Source organism: Vicia villosa, linkage group LG4 (genome assembly GCF_029867415.1).
Source record: "Vicia villosa cultivar HV-30 ecotype Madison, WI linkage group LG4, Vvil1.0, whole genome shotgun sequence".
Lineage (NCBI taxonomy): Eukaryota > Viridiplantae > Streptophyta > Magnoliopsida > Fabales > Fabaceae > Vicia > Vicia villosa.
In genome coordinates this window covers 7,770,955-7,789,113 of record NC_081183.1, presented here as the reverse complement: position 1 = coordinate 7,789,113, position 18,159 = coordinate 7,770,955, and the positions used below count along the sequence as shown (strand labels likewise).

Here is an 18,159-nt window from a genome sequence, read left to right as displayed (position 1 = left end):
TTATAAAATTTAACGGTTTGGATTTCATTGACAGTGTAAAACTGTTTTACACTATCGGTGCATTTTCATTAAATCCTACTATAATTATAAGCATTTTTTTTAGGTTCATTGAAAAATGAGTGTATATGGTATTTTATTTAGACCAGATACATTCATTACTCAATGAATTTAAAAATAAAAAAAACTTTACTTATACTAATGATCGGAGGGAGTATATAAAAAAGTTAATGTCACTAAATGTCCTCACCGCAAAATTCATAAAAATTTGAAAAACTTAGTTTTCATTCAGAGTACGATCTTATGTAATATAACTGTATCTTTTGTTTGATCTTTAGTAAAATCTTTTTTTATTGATAATTTAAATCACACTATTAATGTATTCCTCTATTTAGAATTCTTGTTAGACCTCAGAATTCTTGTTAGACCATGGAAGTATTTGGTTGGTGTGCCTAAGAAACAGCTCACAAAATCATTATATAATTAAAACATTTATACAAGCATTAAAAAATTAGGGATTTTGAGGTACTTTGTATAACCCACAATCATAGAACCTTCGATCTGGATTCTGAGATGTCCAGGAAGTAACAAGTGGTGAGTCCAACCCACAATAATATTGCAGGCTTCTTCTCCTAGAATGAAAGAGGTTGTTTGAAATGCTAAATTATTCAAATGCCATAGAAAGGAAGAATTTGCAGTGGAACGCAGAAGAAAGTAGATCGATGTGCCAACCTTGAATCTGTAAACACGAAGCAGAAGCAGCTTCTTAGAAGGGAAACCCTAATAATCTCACTAGGAAACACGAAGAAGAAGAAGAAGAAGAAGAAGGGTTTCTTAAATAACTCATTTGTAATTGTAATTTTAATATTTATAATGACATGGAAATAATTAACTAATTAAAAATGTCACGTAATTTAAAAATTGACTCATAGGCGTTTTTTGTAGCCAAAATGAGGATGGGGGACCAAAAGTGTTTAAAAACAAAACAGGGGGACTAAAATCGTGAAAACACTAAAATAGGGGGACCAAAAATGTAATTTAACCTATAAGTTAATTAATATTTACACGTAAATGGAAAGCAAGTGGACAATTGTGTTACTATCCTTTTTTATGGCAAAATTTATTGTCTTAAAAACTTCGTTCATCGTTTCAGGAGACACAATATTGTTATCCATGGATCTTTGGAATCTCTATAAAATATAAAATGCCTCTGTTGATAGAAAGTTAAAAATGTCAAATGTAAATGGCAAGAAAGCACGATGATGGCTCGAATTCATTTTTTTCATATTTGACCACTTTACTTGAGGCAACTATGAGGTTTGTCTGGTATACAGTAAATCCTCTAGCATGCAGTTCCATAAATGAGGAAACCTCACTTAAGTCCATGCATGTTTTCTTCCTACTCACCTGTACACAAGAACATTAACTGGCCTAAGTGTCGATCTTCAGTCTTGTGAGTTGGTCAAGAAATTCACAAGTGTCTATTTCTTCACAAATAATCCTCCTGCAAAGTCATGTCAATATTTGAATCCTAAAAACTCTATACAATTAACTATATATATATTCACTAAATATATTCAAGCACTCCTTAATACAAACATGACAAATCTCATCAACGGGAAAAAATGAATCATGAGGAGATATCTAAGGATAATACAGTACTTTGTTTGTGACATATGTTGTCTTAACTCATCAATAAGAATATATAGCAAAAAATCATAAAAATGTGTTGCTTGCAAACAACTAAAACTTAATTTATGCTTGTTAGGTCAAAGTGGATATTTATCCAATTCTTACATTAAATTGAAAGAAGAAAAATAAGTTGCATTAATATATAAAGAGTTAGTTTGGAACTTTCATGTGTTATTAAAATTTTCCGTGCAAAAATTATTGCTAAGATGGTTGGGAACTTTTGCATGTTAAAATTATTATTGAGAGGATTTATAATCTTTTCAGTACAAAAATTACAGTTGATAGAGTTTGCAATTCTTTCGTACAAAAGTTATTGTTAGGAGGATTTGTAGTTTTTCATTCAAAAAGTGCAGTTAGAACGGTTTAGTATTATAATTATATGAAAGAGTTTGTAATTTTGTCTTTGTAAAAATTACAGGTTGAGTAATAAAATATTTTGATAGCGATATTATGGATGAAAGTTTCGAACCATAATAATTTGTGAGTTATATTTTTGAATTTTTTTAATCTCTTTTTTATAGTAGTGTTTCTGCTTGTTTAGATATTTGTACTTTTTTTATTCTAAAGTTCTAATAAATGGAGGAAGAGAAGATAAAAATATTGAAGAGTGTTCATTTTAAAAATTAGTTAGCCATTATAATGATCTTAAATTTTAAAAATGAAGTTGAGAGAACAAAGTGAAAAAATGTGAGAGTTTGAGCGAATGAATGCTATATTAATGATATATTAAGTCAAAGTGAATATTCATCAAAAAATTTCATCAAATAAAATGAAGAAAAAAAATAATAGAATGTTAATATGAATATAAAGAGTTAGTTCGAATTTTCTTCTCCACAATCTTCATTGGTGTAATGGGGTTTGAGTAGTTGTTTGTCATAAGAGGATATGTAATTTTTCCGTGCAAAAATTACGGTTGAAAAATTTTGTAATTTTTCTATGTATAAATTATAGTTGAGAGGTTTACAATTTTTTTCGTGTAAAAATTGTAGTTGAAAATGTTTGTAATTTTTTCTGTCCATAAACTGCATGACAGAGTTTACAATTTTATCCTTATAAAAATTAAGGTTGAATAATAAATATTTTTGTAAATATATTATGGAAGTAGGTATGAAGTGTCGAACTACAATAAATTTGTGTTTTTAAATATTTTTTTCTTCTTTTATGTTTTTTTTTGTGCTTTTGCGTATGTAGAGGTTTCTTTCTAATTTACCAACATTATTGTGTGGTCATATCAAAATTTATTTTTATGTCTAAAAAACTTTTACTAAAAAAAAGACATTCATCAAAATCTATGTTATCAATCTCATATAACAGCACGAAACGACCATTCCTAAAAAAGATTGAAACAATTGATATTTCGTAGTGGAAACACTAATATGGTTAATACTTACGAATATATGATTGTTAAAAACTAAAATAAAATAATCAAAATTCATTAAGTATTCTTATTTGAAAATAAAAATCATAAGTTTTTATCAAAATATATTTTCAAATGCCAATAAAATTAAGTAAAACAACTTTGTTATCCTTAAAATTTTAATGAAAATATATATATATATATATATATATATATATATATATATATATATATATATATATATATATATATATATATATATATATATAACTCGGCCGGAATGACCAAGTTAAAAAGGTGTGGTTCTAAATCCAAGATCATTATCATAGTCGTTCTAACAAGTCACCTATCTATGATAAAACAACAGGGCTTAACACAATTTTCTTGGATTTGTTGATACATGTCAAGATAACAATCGGAACGACCAAGTTTAATAACATAGACCAAAACATGTTGGATTTTAGAGCGGTTGCATTCTTGTAAGTAAAACGGCTAATGTTAAAAATCTAAAAAATTGTACCACTAAAATCACCCTAAACTTTGTCAAATCCATACTATATATTTCAGTGTCTTTCAATATATGATTTTGTAACATTTATTATTAGACTTTGGAAGCCACAGAGACGTATGAGACAACCTTTACCAATATTTTAAAACTCGAACCAATCATCAACTCGGTCAAACTATTAGATCATATGGTTATTAGTCGGACAACATGACTCCTAATCCAATTTATACAAATTAGAAATGAAAAAAAATCTTAAAATTAGTTTTTTTTTAACATAAATTTCATAACTATAAATTTTTTTAAAAAGTTCTATAAAATTATTCATGTAAAATAAGTTGAATAATAATCTTGCATAAAATCTCAATTCTAAACATACTAACTTCCAAATATTTTTAAATATCAAAATGTAACACTAAGTTCTAAACTTACTAAAACAAAAACACAAATTCGAACAAACTATAAGAATACAATACATTTTTCAAAGGATTTATTAAATGTGAGAGGGGAAACGTTTTTTTTATTTTTAGATTTTTTAATCCTTACCCTAAATGATGTCATTTTGACAAGTTAAAAAAATAAAAATAAGAAGATAAATTCGTCAGTTTAAAAAATCCATTAACTCCAATTATTGCCATATGACCTTACTAAACTGCTCTACCCTCCGATTCCCTGTCTAATCGGTCCAGTCAAGTCAGATCCGATTTTTAAAATATGGACCCTACATACATCCAAATACAACCTCATTCCCCCTTCCCCCAACTATTTTCTAACCCCATTTTGTTTAAATAAAATGTCTTTTTCCTATGCAGACAATTTATATTTCAAACAACATAGCAGAAAATAGTTCCATTCTGTCCCATAACCATAGTTTGTAACAGATTCACAAAATTAGAGAAATTTTATGTTAATTAAAAAATAGGGGAAATAACACAACAAAACAATACAAAAATACATACAAATTAAAACCATACAAAAACTAACAATCATTTGGATGCTTTTACTTTGGCACTAATTGTTTTGCACTACCATAGCAACATCCAAAAAGTTGGAAATTGTGAGTAAAGTTCTAAACTCTGATGGATTAAAAATCAATCAATCATATTGAAAACAACAACCACATGTTTAAAACAAATGGGCAGAAAGTGAGAGACATAACATATAATAATGCTGCACAAGCACATGACAAACAAGAAACAGAAGAGAATAAAATATCAAAAAGGACCAACAAACATGGACAACAATTGTGTTACTAAACTTGAGCTTTCATAGTCAAACAAACAGAATAATTTTCAGTACTCTAAAATCTAAAAAAAGTATTTCATGGGTCAAATCTAAAATTGGTGCAACACAACAACAAACTAAAATGAGCAGTCATTTTCTCCACTCTGAAAAAAATCAGATCTGCTACTGCCTCTACTCGCTTTACAAATCTGTCACCTCACCATGTGTTTAACTGTTAAACACACTTGTACAAAGTTGTTCATAATCAAATCGAAAGACCATGATAAAATATTCCTAGCTTCAATTAATGGCCAGCCACTGTAATTCCTCCTAGCTGAGGTTGATTCCTAAGGATGATATTGTCACTGATGTTGTTGGTAATGGAAATCCTGCTGGAACGGGGGATATTGTGCAAATACCTGAGGCTGTGGCACCGCTTGTTGTGGCTGCTGATCTTGTGCTGGCACGTTCTGCTGAGATGGATTCGGTTCATCCCTTAGTGGTTCATTAAGATCCATGGCTCCGAGAATTTCTAACTCTTGAATTGCCGCAAGTGCAGTGACTGGACTTTCATGGTCAAAATGTGGTTTGATAATTGCAAGAGATTCCTTGATTTTCCCTTGCTGGAAATTAATTAATGTATAGAAGATTAAAGATGATATCTTAGAAAATAAAATATATAGAAATAAATGATAATTAGAGCCCAAGACTATTTCAGCTTACAAAGTGTTCGAGTTTCCTTCTGAGATCAACTTCATTAGCAGCATTTTGCGAAGAACTAGCAGTAGCAGGTGTTGTTCCCTGTCGAATCAAATTGATGCAATGGAAGATGCAAATAAGAAAGGTTTATAAATGTTTAGGAAGAAAATAAGAATATTATAACCATAAACTATTTCACTTCAAACTCAATTATAAGGGGAAAAAATCAATAGAGTAATTCAAGAAAATATAAACTCAAACAAAAGTAGAAGTTGTATATAATCCCAAAAAAAAAGAAGGAAAAACTACTTATATATTATACAAAATAAGATAACTTTCTGAAAATTTAGAAAGCAAAACAGAAGATATCTGAAAATTTAGAAAGCAAAACAGAAGATAGGACTACTAACAACTATTAAGTTTTCACGTATTTCATAAAAAATTTAATTTCAAATTTTCAAATGCTTCTCTATACCATAAAGTTCATTTTATATAAATCTGTAATATCAGAAGTTTTTTATCACCCGCCAAAAGTATGAATATTCAGATTAGAATAATAAAAACTAAGAAAGAAAACCAAAAAAGAGAAGACATTTGACAATAACAGAAATCAAATTCAAATTTCAAAACATTGAGCAACACAACACACCCAAAAATAGCAAATCTAGAAAGCATCTTAAAGAACAATTTTAAACATAAATATAGGACGTACTTTTATATAGTCCTAGTCCAGTCAATAAAGTTCATATGTCAGATTCAGACTGTATATTTTTATCAAGTTAAATATATGCCATATTAATCCTAAAAACTCAACAAACAATTTAAACATTAAATTACAGCTTTGTCACAGATATTACTACAAAATACTTTAAATTATTAAAAGTATTATTACATTTGAACCAAAATTAATCAAAGAGAAAAAACCAAGTTTTGTAAAGAATTATCCGTGCATAAAGAAATGCAGTGAGAAGTGTTAAAGCAGTCCTAAAAATTAAAACTAAAATATTTATATAAATTAAAAACCTAAAATAAAATACAACAACTAACATTAAAAGATTCACCTTAATCCAATCAAACATAATAACTCTAGAGTAAATTAGGATTAAAGGTTAAATCATGCAAATATTTTCAAATACAACTTGATCATATTTAAAATTATCCAGGAAAAGAAAACAATTATTTTTTTTGACAGAAAAATCCATTCTCACTGCAGAATTCACTATGTTAAATTCTGCAAGTAACAATAGTTCTACAAAGTAAACTTTCAGTTTGAAGATTAAATACATGGCTTTTCAAAATACAATATTTTTTTTTAATCTTCAGCCTACTTAAGTTAAACATGTTACGTTTTGCATTTTAAAATAGTTTTACAGAATGAATATGCAGTTTAATCGTCAAATTCTTAATTTTCAAACTGCAAATCATTCAATTATTAATTTATTATTATCACCACCAAAACCAAAGTTCACCGAAAAAACCTTACACTACAATGGGTTCTTTTACAAGATTAAGCAACAATGTTATGTTCTGTTCATATATCCAAAGGTTATGGCAAAGAACAGTATATTATTTTTAAAAAAAGGTTAAACACATACACAAATAAAAGAACTCAAAATATTACAATAATGCAAAGATATAATGTTAATTTCATTTTTAGTAAAATCCTTAAATATGTTGGAATATAACTCAAAATATGGCAACAATGCAAAGATTTTACCATACAATAGTCAGACATTACCATCTTCAACTCAAGTTAATATTTCCCACAACGACAAGAATAAAAATAAAATTATAAAATTCAAAGTATCTAGAGACATAGTTTAAATCATACTATATTTGCAAACACAACTTGTACATATTCTATATAATCCAGAAAAATTCACTTTTCTTTTTTGACAGAAAAACAATTTCAAAATGCATAATTCACTCATGAAAAGCTCTGCATTTCATAACAGTCCTACCAAGTAAAATATCAGTTTGAAGATAAAATTCACAGCTTTTAAAAAAATAACGACAGTATTATAAAAACCCTCTCTTCAGATTACATAAATACATTTTTAATTATGCATTTCAAAATAGTTCTACAAAGTGAATTTATAGTTAAAACATAAAATTATCAGTTTCTAAACTGAAAATCACTAAATTATTAAGCTACAATCAAATTGAAAAACCTTGGTTCATTAAGCTACAATGTTATATTCATACATACATATGTAATAGTAGTTAAAATAAGTTAAACTAAACCCTTATAAACAGACAGAAAAACACAAATAAAATACCCTTCTTTTACAGGATTAACAACTTATTTCATCTCAAAATTAATAAAATCCAAATACATGTTCATGCATACATATGTAATATCATTGAGCAGTATCATATTTAAAATAAGTTAAATTAAACACCAATATACATAACAAGACAGTCAAATACACTTATAAAATAGGAAAATCTAATTTCATTTCAAAGTTAATAAAACCCAAAATATGGCAACATTGCATAGAAAAATACCTAAAAAGACATGAAATTACCATATTTTATCTCCAGTTAATCTTCCACCAACAAGAAGGAAAATCTTAATAAAAGTCAAAAAGTACAGACTTGGAATTAAATTCTACCAAAACAATCTATCAAACATAGATTTAAAAAGAAAAACACCCAAAGTAATAGCAAAGTCATCAAATTCAACAGAAAATCAGAAAACACACAACAAAATAGCAAAATTATCAATTTCAACATAAAATCAAAAAACATTACTAAAATAGTTCACCTTCTTCGGACGACCCACGGGCCTTTTCCCTGGAGCCCTTAGAGTAATCCCTCCAAACGCATTTCCTACACGGCCACCACCACCGCGTCCTCTTCCACCACGACCTCGCCCGCGGCCACGGCCTCTGCCTCCACCAGCAACCGTAGTAACCGGAACAGCAGCAACAGCAGCATTCTTCTTAGGCCGTCCTCTAGATCTCGGACTCAAAACAGTCACACCATCCACTGCAGCAGGCACCACCACTTCAGGCTGAGCCACTTCAGGAACTGTAGTAGCAAACGGTATCGGAGTCGGATTCTGCTGCTGATTCTTCGGCGGACGCCCAGGTCGCCTCTTAGAACCATCCGAACCAACAGCTGGAATTGGAGTATCAGGCTTAACCTTCGGAGGACGTCCCGGTTTCTTCTTCGATTTAGATTTCGAACCCGGAGGACGTCCTCTTCCTCGAGAAGCTGGCGTTGGTGGAACCTGTCCTTCAACCGGGGTTGGATTTTGGCTTGCATTCTTCGCTACATTCTTCGAACCAGGCGGACGTCCGGGACGTCTTTTACTCCCCTCAGCCGGAGTACCAGCAGCTTGAACATCCAGCGGCTCGTCAGAAAGCCCAAGCGCAGCCCAAACAGGTTCAGCATTCTGCAACTGAGTGTTATTGTTGTTATTATTAGCAACAACAATAGGAAGTGGCTGCGGAGTTAAGTTATTCTGAGCTTGGGCTTGAGCTTGGGCTTGGGCCTGAGGTGGTGCTGGGCTTGGGGTTACGGATTTTCTTGGCCGGCCACGGGGTTTGGAAGGCTGAGACGGTGAAGCGGTTGACGGTGGTTCAGTTGCAGCATGCGTGGGAACAGATCTAGGGATAATATAGGAATTTTTTATGGTTTGAAGTAATCCATCGGATTTCAAACGCTTCAAGTGATGAGTCAACAAGTTGGAGTGTGATTCCGGCGGTGGAAGCTGGTGACTGTAAACTTGTTCTATGTATTTCGATATTGCTCTTTTGCTTGAACCGTTCTTCTCCTTCAAAGCTTCAATAGCAGTGTATATCATCTGCATAACGGAAAGAAAAATCATCAAGAGAGAATCTAGAGAGAGAGAGTTTAGAGAGAGAGAAAGAAGAGTGTTAGTTACCTCAGCGTAAGGAGGGTGGTTTAACGACGGAGAAGGAAGGTGGTTGTTTGGTTCGACGGCGAAGGGGACGGCGTTGGGAGCCGGAGTTGGAGGTGAAGAGATCGAGGATGGGTCCATGAGGAGAGAGAGAGAGAGAGGGGGGTGTAGATTCGAAAATATTTAGGGTATTTTTTAAGAGAGGGTGTGAAAATATTTATTTATATGGAAAAATAGAGAGAAAGATAAGAATGAAGAAGAATAGGGTTAGGTGGTTTTGAAAAATAGTGTGGTGGAAAATGGAATCTAAAAGTGAGATGAGACAATGGAAGCAATTAATCAAGAAACGCTTTTTTGAGGATTCTAGCCTTACTTTAAGCCTTTTTTCCTTTGGATTTATAAGAATTGTGACAAAATAATATCATTATTTTTAATGAAAATTAATATATTTTAAAGTTGGTCAAATATATTATTTAAATTCATTCAATTTTTATTCAAATTTAAATATTGAAGTTATTAAGAAAAACCTAATTTAATAAAAAATAATATTTTTATTTCAAAAATGTCCTTGTAAAATTAATAAATAGTTTTAAAGACTAATATTTGTGACCTAGTATAAAATTTTTTTATTAAACAAATATATATTTTAAAGTTGGGTCAAACATATCATTCAATTCATTTAAAACCAATAAGTTTTAATTTTTATTTTTGTTAAATTTAAATTCAAATTTAAATATTGCATTTAATAAAAAAAGTTTCTAATTTAAAAAATATATAATAAAAATATACTCTATAAAATAAATATAATAAGTATAAATAATTTTTAAACACTAACAATTGTGACATAATATATCATTTTTACAACAAAAAAATACATACATAAAGTTGGTCAAATATATCATTTAACTCATTTAAAACCAATAAGTTTTTTATTTAGTTTTTATTAAACTTTAATTCAAATTAAATATTGCACTTTATAAAAATAATTCATAATTTAAAATTATATATAATTTAAAAATGATATTTAAATCCTTAAAAATGAACCTATAAAATAAAATATATGAATAAAAGCTTTTTATTAAGTTTTCATTTAAAGTTATATATTGTAGTTAATAGAAATTCTTTATTTAATAAAAATTGATATTTTAAACTTTAATAATGTACCTATAAAATAAAAATAAAATGAATAAATAGTTTTTAAAGACTAATAATTATAAAATAGTATAATAACTTTTATAAAAAAAAATACATATTTTTAAGTTGGGTCAAATATATCATTTAATTCATTTAAAACCAATAAATATTAAATCAAGTTTTAATTATATTTTAATTCAAAATTAATTATTAAAGTTAATAAAAATATTTCCTAATTTAAACATATATATATATATATATATATATATATATATATATATATATATATATATATATATAATAAATGATATTTTAATCTTTAAAAATGACCCTATAAAATAAAAACAATATGAATGAATTTTTTTTAAGACAAACTTTGTAAGTTTGTGATTTTCATAAACACTAAATATATTTATGTTTGCTTCAAAATTTAGAATAAATGCATGTTTGTTTTTTATAAAAACTAGTAAAGGACTCGTGCGTTCGCACGGATCACGCTAAGTCGATATAAATAATAAATAAATATATAACGATGGTTAATAAATATATATAAAAGATATGAAAATTTTATATTTTTTTATTTGTTACAGTTACAAAAAATATTATTTAATAAAAATATTTCTGTTTTAAAAAATACTCCCTCCGTTCCTTTTTTAAGTGTCGTTTTAGCATAAAGCTCTTCAACCAAGATAGTGGATTATTAGAGTTATTTTTTCTATTATACCCTCATTTATTTTCTCTTTTCAAATAAATTCAATCATACATTCTCTCTCATTTTCCAATAACTAATTGAAAAAATAATTAATTTTATGGAAAATGTGAAGTGGAGTTTTTGTTAAAATAAGCGTATAATTGACTAATTATAACATTAAAATATAAAAAACGACACTTAAATAAAAAAAATTCTTTTAAAACTACACTTAAAAAGGAACGGAACGGAACGGAGGGAGTATATATTAGAAAATGATACTTAAATCTTTAAATAATATAAAGCTAAAATGAATAATTATTAGTTAGAGACTAGATTCATTCATATTTTAAAGTTGGGTCAAAATTATCATTTAATTCATTTAAGTATTACAGTTAATAAAATATTCCAAATTTCATTAAAAATGATATTTAATCTTTAAAAATGTTCCTGTAAAGTAAAATAAAATGAATAAATAGTTTTGAAAGACTAATATATGTGACATAATATGATGTTATTTATAAATAAAAAAACTATACATAATATGTTAAAGTTGGGTAAAATATATCGTTTAATCCATTTAAAACCAATCAATTTAATTTAATTTCTATTAAATTTTAATTCAAATATAGACCTTGCATTTAATGAAAAAAAGTTTCTAATTTTAAAATTTATAATAAAAATGATATAAAATAAAAACAATATCAAAAAATTTTAAAGACTAATATGTGTGACATAATGTGATATTTTTTATAGTAAAAAAAATTACATATTTTAAAGTTGGGTCAAATATATCATTTAATTCATTTAAAACTAATAAGTTGTATATTTAGTTTTTATCAAAATTTTATTCAAACTTAAATATTAGACTTCATAAAAATAGTTCATAATCTAAACACCATTCGGGTTAGAGAAAGCATGGATAACATTAAGCATAGAATCTGTTTCCAACCAAAAGTATTGTCAATGGGAAGCAATGGCATGCCCCATAGAAAGAATTGCACCCATTAACTAGTCAAAAAAAGTTTCCTTGTAACCTAAAAAATAGAAAAAAATTCTCTTTTGAAAACCCCTTGCTCGAAAAATCCCCCACGCGCAGCCAGATTATCAGTCGAAACACCATTCGGGTTACCTTTGAACAAAAAACAGAGATGAGGGCTCCACATAACCTTTTAACCACCATTGACTTAGGAGGAACAATATTAAGTTGAAAGGCTATAAGCAACATGAAATCTGTCATGTTCATCACATAGTGTTGTTTAAGAGCTTTGTCGATGAGCGCTACTTGAAAAAAAGCTCTAGAAGTCATGAGCTCCTATCTATCTAGGTTGAGCTCCCATCTATCCATATCTCAAATTCAAATATTTTTAATCCCCTTAAATGTTTTTTCATTTAAAATCAACAAAATCATTTTTAATTGACAGTCACTTATGAAATGTGACAGATCATTTTATAGAAACCTCTCGTTGAGCTTTATAGATAAAAAATGGACACCTTGTTGATTTTCAATAAAAAAAAGTAAGATATGAACAAAAATTGTTTAAATTTGAAATTGAAAAACTAATTTAGTAAATAACATAAACTATGGGAACCAAAATTGTATTTTAGTCTAAATATTTTTAAAGAAAAAAAAAGTCTATTCTAAAATTATGTTTAAAATATTGATAACTTGAATCCCTATAAATTAAAATTAAGTTTAAATGCGTTTGAAGACTAAACTTAAAAGATTAAAAACAAAATTCATATTTAAATTTTTAAAATTTAAGCACACTCTTATCTTACGATATTTATTGTCAAAATTAATTATAGCACTTTTTAAATGAAAAAAGTGATCTTCTCACGTTTTTTTTTTTTTAAATAAAGGATGTATCTATACCAAAAAGATTGATAAACAAAAAATTGAGAGGAAGGACTATATAAAAACCGTCTCAAGAGGAGAATATATATAAAAAGGCAAACCTAACCTATTTTTTTTTTTTTGCATAATAATGTCTGATGTCCAAGTGCAAGAAATCAAAAAGAGTGAAGAAAATGGATGTGCGGCATATATTAGTAAAAACATTTGGACAATTATTCCCTTCTTTAAAAAATACCAATCCCTACCAATTTTTAAACAAGCAATCCATCTAGTTTGAATCTGCCAAGGCATAATACATGTAGAGTGGGAAGCAAAAGCATTGAAAATATTACTTGGTTTCATGTTTGAAAAAAGTGTTGGTGGTTAGTATGGAGTTGGAGAGATGAAGTGTGGTGTTGGGGCGATTTTGGTATTAAAGTTATTTTGTATCTTCGGATAACCGGTTGAGGTTTTCTTCACTAGAATCAAAGTTAGGGGGTGTCGACATAAGGGATTCTGACCATGACAAGGTGGTTTGGCCCGTTGGATTCGGTCGAAGTTTTTTCTGTCTCATATTGTTATGACTTTTATGCAAGTTTTCAAATTCCATTTGGTCCCCGCAATATAAATGATGAGTTGTTGGGCAAGGTTTGAAATTTGGAAGTTCCTTATAAGATCAAGACCTTCGGTTGAAGACTTTTTGTTAATATACTTTCAACAAAGGATCTTTTGAAAAATAGAGGTATTGTCTTTACTTTAAACTCTTTAAAGTGGTGAAGATTATTTAGAACGATATAGCCTTTTGGGTTGGTAAACCGGATGGAATAATGGAGGAGTGCTTATTGAATTTTATGGATTGGTACTTGTTTTGTAAAGGAACTAAGGTTAGGGAGGGCAAATTAGGAGTTGTTAGGCTTGCAACTTCGTAGTCTATTTGGTTATTGGGCAACAAAATTTGCTTTCAGAATGATGGTTGGAATGTTGATAATACGGTGTGGAGTATAAAAATGTTTGTTTGGAAGTGGTCGTTAATAGGAGAAATTACAAATCTCAATTATAGCTTTTACGAGTTTAGCAAGGATCTTTTGTTATTCATCTTGTAATTCCAATTGGTTGGTAATCTCTTTCTTTTTTGTCGGTTTTTTTCCCCATTTTGTTGTGTAAACAAGTTAGAGAACCTTTAGTTCTCCCGTTAATATCATCTTACTTAAAAAAAAAAACCTATGTGTAAATATATTTGTAGTGAAATGATAATATTTCTTACACTTTTAAAATATGAAAAAATATATATAAACTAGACTAAATTATAATTTTGATTATTTACGAAATTCCCTTTACTTAATATTTCAAATAATTATGCTTTTCCCTCATTTTTTAATTAAAATTAACGATGTGTTTATTTTTAAATGACGCGTCACGATGTGTTTATTTTCTTAAATTAGTTTATAAAAAATGAAATATTTTAAATGATTTTCATAATTATAATATATAAACACAAAATAGTTTGTTATTCTATTTTTCTATAAGAGTTTATTTTATTTTAAAAATCTTTAAAATTTGTATTATTACAATAAACTTACACTAAAAATTATGTAAAAATTAAATAATGATTCTTTAATTTTTTTAATATATCATAATTAAATAATTTTATATATGAAATTTCATTTTAGTTTTATAGTTCTTTTTTTGGGATAAATTTTTGAGTTTATCACAAATAATTTATAAATTCATATAATTTATAGTAGATATTTTTTATGAATTTTTTTCACAAGTTCTAATATTTTAGATTATGATAACTTTTTTATAAACTTTTGACTTAGTTACACTTTTGATCTTCTATTTCAAATAACTCACAAAATTAAACTAATATTTAAATTGATTTTTTTCCATATATTTGTACTCAATTAATGACGCGATCATTTATTAACAACGTGTCAATTGAGAAATATGACAAGAAATTAAATAAAAATTATTATAGAATTTGATAGATTAGCAATATAAAATTACATGTCAATAAAAAATAGATATCCTATCAATTTTAAATATAAACATGTGAGATAAGATCAAAGTTATTTTATATTTAAAATAGAAGATTAACTCTACAAGTGGACTAAAGAAAGAGATTAAAAATATAATTAAAACAATTAAGTTGTGTTTAAACTTATGGTTTATAAGGTCTTATTTTTTTAATTTTATACTTATGATTAAATCATTTAGTTTCTATATTCTACCTTATCAAAAAATTAATTCTATTATTTAAAATTCAAATAATTTTAGATATTTTTTATTTTTTATACTTTGAAAATTTACCAGATATTAATTTTTTTTAAATAATGTGTTAGCGATAAAACTTGATGAATCATAGTAACTTATTAAAATGAACATAACGTAATTTAAATACAAAATTATAAGAGAAGGACAAAAGTTGTTTAAATTTTAAATAAAATTAATAAATTGTGTGAATTAAATTAAATAGAAGGACTATATTTGTAAGTAAGCCTCATATTTACTGGTATAAAAGATATTAAAGATTAAATATTAAATATTAATTACTAATATATATATTTTTTATTTTATTTCATAATTATCACTTATACAATCACTAATTTATCAACTAATATAATTTTATCCTCTATCATATACTCCCTTAGTAAAAGTTTATCAACTATGTTTCTATTTGTTAAGATAAAGTTTTAAATTTATAGTGAATAACTTATAGTTCATAAATTTGTATGATGAAAATAGATTGATTTGGTAAAAATTAGTTTATTAATTTATTATGAATTTTGATAAATTATTTCAATTATTTTATATATAATCATTTTATTTTCAACTTTACCTTGTTATTTTAATTTAAAAAATAAATTAAATATTTTTATAATTTTTTTCATATATACCAATTAGCTCAAGCTCAATCCCATAATTTTGATAAATGTTAAAAATTCAATTAATTAATTAATTCTCTATTAATTATTTATTATAAAATAGTTTATTAATTACTCAATGTTTTTTGTATTATCCACAATTTTTTTTAAAATAAAATCTAAAAGTGAAACATGCATGGTCTTAAAAATCTATGAAGAAACACAAACTATAACAATGACAAATGAACGGTAATGATAACAGATGTAATTGGATTTGGTATCATCTCCACCGTTCATTACAACACTAAGCACAAGGATACGTGACGTGGATTTCTTTCCCTTTTTCATCTTCTTTTGGATCTATTTTACTCTGTCCTAGATTTCCCATTTCGGGTTTTCATTTTCACCCCTTATTTTCCTCCATATTACCATTTGCCCCCTCTGGTTTTCTTTAATTAACATTTCAACTTCATTAATTTCAGTTATTCATAAGTTAAGAAAAAGATTGATAGGTTAAGAAAAAGCGGTGGCCTAGTGTTACTCAATTCAGACAGTGTAATAATAATATTGGAAAGAAAAATAATTAGTAGATGAAAAAATTGAAGGAAGTGATGATAAATAAATAAATAAATCCAAATGAATTAATGAAGGGGTAACGTAACGTGACACGAGAATCACAATTGGTTTGAAATTAATTTAGTTCGCCAAAATTTAATTCAAATTTTAAAGGAAATCAAAAACTCCCGCTCTTTTTTCAAGTGGACCCCATGAGTTGCAAAAATACAAAAAGTGTGTTTAATATTTATTGTGAGGATTGAAGAGATTGGTATGGTGCTCATTTTATGTGTGGGCTTCATTTAACTTGATGTGCAAGTAAATGTATAAAACCAAAAAAATTAAGACTAGTTCAATATTAGTTGTATTTGACCATTTATATAGATTAAATTTAAATTATTTTATTCATTCTCATATATTTATAGTTTATACACTTCAAATTGATGTTGTATCTATTTTTAAATGACATGAAACTTATAAAATGTAACAAATAGTTATATATAAATTTATTGTGAAATTTCATAGATGAGAAATATAAGTTAAAAATTGAAATCGTTAATTTTTAAAACAAAAAATATGAGGAGATCATAACTTTTAAATTTAAAATTAAGTGATTTATTTCGTAAATCAAATAAAATAGAAGAGTCAAAATAAACAATTAAAGTTGCATTACACACTAAAAGTTTGTTTATTAATTTTTTTTTAAAATAATCTCTTTTAAAGTTTTTATTCTATATGTTACAATTATTGAAAACAAATCTAAAATCTATTTTAAATGAGAAATTATTTTTAATAACTTCATTAAAAATAGTTTTATGATTGATTATTTTGTTTAAAAAAATATATATTTTGACAAATAAACACAACATAAGTATTCTTTAAAAAAAACTGAAATGTGTTTTATTAGTCTAAAATAAATCTAAGATTTTGAAATTAAAACTATTGGGTGTTCAAAACCAAACCAACCCAATAGAACATCGCAAACCGAAATCGCCAAAAATCGCATTTGGTTCAGATTTGTTTGGGTCATCTTTTAACAAAACTGCATGGTTCGGTTCAATTTGTAGTTTGTATGCTCAAAACCGAACCAAACCGAATCAAACCGCATTATGTTACAACCTAAGTTTAACCTAACCCACATACAACTCAAACCAAAATCTATTATACATTAGCCTCATGATTACGAACAATTTTCTCATCCTTACACTTATGGTTTCAATTTCAGTCTTCTCAAATCTCTCTTAGCATTATCGCGACATTTTCACCACATACATCTTACATCTTCTTATGTAATATCTATTGTTATATTCTTTCTTTTTCACCTTCTCATTTTTATGCAAATGTTTCCTCTTTCAATTTCAGTCCAAATATGATGAGTTTTGTTGTTATTTAATTGCGTATTTTTCCTTTCTCCTTGAGAGACAGAGCAAGAGCTTAGCTGCAGTATCTACCATCAAATTCCATAACGACATGAAATGAGTTGAATAAAGTTTTCCTAGCACGTTATTTCCCGCCAAGTAAAACAGTTATGCTAAGGAGCCAAATAAATTTTTTTTAGGCAGAAGGACGATGAGTCACTTTTCAAAGCATGAGAGAGATACAAGGACATGATGAGAATCTGTCCACGTCATGGTTTAGTGAAGTGTTTGATTATCCATACCTTTATTACGGTTTTTTGTACAACACAAGAGTTACCGTTGATGTTGTAACACCCTTCTAAACCCCGCGGCAAATTAAAT

General features: G+C 27.3%; 1 non-coding gene across 1 annotated transcript; it reads right to left on the bottom strand.

Moving 5' to 3' along the window:
• Nucleotides 1-17,948: 17,948 nt before the first annotated feature.
• LOC131600877 (small nucleolar RNA R71) lies at nt 17,949-18,056 on the bottom strand. The gene has a single exon (XR_009283481.1). It is a non-coding gene; the product is annotated as a small nucleolar RNA R71 (small nucleolar RNA).
• Between the last annotated feature and the right edge of the window lie 103 nt (nt 18,057-18,159).